This window comes from Egretta garzetta, unplaced genomic scaffold (assembly GCF_000687185.1).
Source record: "Egretta garzetta isolate BGI_Z169 unplaced genomic scaffold, ASM68718v1 scaffold117, whole genome shotgun sequence".
Taxonomy (NCBI): domain Eukaryota; kingdom Metazoa; phylum Chordata; class Aves; order Pelecaniformes; family Ardeidae; genus Egretta; species Egretta garzetta.
Genome location: NW_009260479.1, coordinates 3,132,375 through 3,134,662, shown reverse-complemented (window position 1 = coordinate 3,134,662; position 2,288 = coordinate 3,132,375).

Genomic DNA, 2,288 nt, shown 5'->3' with positions numbered 1-2,288 from the left:
GGTTTAAACTGAAAAAAAAAAAAAAATGAAAAACTTCATGACCACAGACCACCTCAAACCAGAAATACCTCAGAATTTTCTACTTGTATGAGTTTTATTATATATTTTGTTAGTTGTGTTGTCTTGTAGTAAGTATATTTTAATGTAAGTTGGCTTTTATGACAAGGGAGTTTTAAAAAAAGAAAAAAAAGAAAAAAAGTTCCAAAATCTTTTAGGAAGTGCTACCATTTTTTTTTTTGTTTTATAAAGCACCATTGTAAATAACTGTATACAGTTGTAGAATAACTGCCTATATAAGGTACCTGGGCATTATTCACTCTTATTTGTGAAGGCTGTTTTCCATTCTGTGTTAATTTTTTTGGTCTGTTTTAGTGAAAGGACAGTACATCTTTTTTTTTTTTTTTCTGTTTTTTTTTCCTTATTATTTTTATTTTTTTGACTTTAAATATAACATGAATTCTGTGTCTCGCTAAACTGACAAAGTTATGTCCATTGGATGGCCAGAACTTCTAAATTTTTCTTTGCGTTAAGCCAAAATGCAGTCCTGAAGTAATCAACCTGTAATGAAAACGTAAAAAGTCTGTATTATGTAAACGAATTGGACTTCTTGCCACTGCCAAATTGTCAGCGTGCACCCTTGCACAGATATAATTTATTAAGCAAACAAAAATTGCTAATTGGAGAAAATTATAAAGAAAATTGAAATCTTATCTCTTGAAAAATATAGCTTTAAAACCTAGAGGTCACAAATGAGGACACGGTCCTTTATCTTGAAGAGACATTAAGATAATTGCCTTAATTTGTCTATCTGAATAAAGTCTTAACCTATTCTTTCAAGTTACTGAATGTATATTGCGTATTAGGATGTACACACATGCAACTGTATTTCTGTGTGTAGGTTTGGAAGTTTCTGTTTCTTAATGTGCTTCTGTTGAGAACACCTTGACAAAACCGGACAGAACGATACCGTTTCGACCCAGCCGATGTCCCCCGTGGTGGCTGACATCTTTGGGCCTGATGCTGCAACATACCTGGGCTTAGCATTACGCGCGTAGGTAGCTCTTCTGGTGTCGTGACGTTAGGCACTCGCTTAATGTTAAGCATGGTCGTAAAGGTTTGCAGGGTCAGTGTTTTTCATGTTTAATACATTTCTGCACTGAGATTTATATAAAAATGTGACTATGTTTTAGAAGTGAAGTGATGTAAGGGTTGGGGTGGAGCGTAGAGCAGTTATGATTGAGTGAATCCTTGTTCCGAGGTGGGCTTGCTCCCGTTTCCCTGGGAATGGGAGCCAGTTCATATTGCTGCAGAAAGAAAAAAGCTGTACTGTCTTTTAACTGTTAATACCCGTTTGCTGTTCTGGATTTTTTCCTTCAGCATTATGTATTATGGCTAAAACAGGCTTATTACAGCAGTTGCTTTTTTATCCTGATTTCTTTAAGAAGCTTTAAAGTATTTATTGAAAGTGCCATATGATTTTAAATAGCCTATTAGACAGTCTCTGAAATCTTCTCTTTTGAGAAAGCATAAACAAAAATTCTCACGTGTAGCTTATCTTACTGCGGGGAACTGCACGACCGTACAAACTTTGACCAAATGTTGATTGTAAAGTATTACATCTTCCCTGGTGTAATGGTTCCTTATAGATCATTTTGTCAACAGGATTCAGAAACTGATTTTAAGACGAATTTCCAAATCGCGTGTGTGCTCAGTTACAAATTTTAAATGTATGTAGGTATGTGTGTCTTGCTGTCGCAGCAGAGAAGGAAATGCTGAACTTTTTCTTATTTACAGATCTGTACCAGTTTAGCTAAAGCTGTTCTTTTAAACTGGTATTTATTTATTTTATTAATGAAGACAAGCTCTCATTAACTTATTGGTCTTTCGACACTTGAGCTGTCAAGCAAGTAGTTTCCTCACCGCTAATCTAGCATTTGAACTCTCATTGAGAACGTGATTTTGGTTCTGTTCAGTACTGCAGAGACTTTTTCCAAGCCAGGAGCTGGGCACATCCATAGGTGTAGCTGTAATAAGCAGTTGCGGCTCTTTTCCTCTTAACACTCCCTTGAATACGATGGGTGCAGCACCTCTTTCGTTACTTCCCAAGCACTAAATTTCTCGTCCGGTTCAGACTTCGAGGAAGTAGCTCTTCAAAACCTTTGCTGCAGAATTTTGTTGTTGACCTTCCTCTCTTGTATGGCGGTTCTTAGGTGAATATTAACCTTGAACATCCAGGGAAAAAGTTCTCCTTGACCTTAGGAGCCAGGATTCCCCATCTCTCCAGTCTA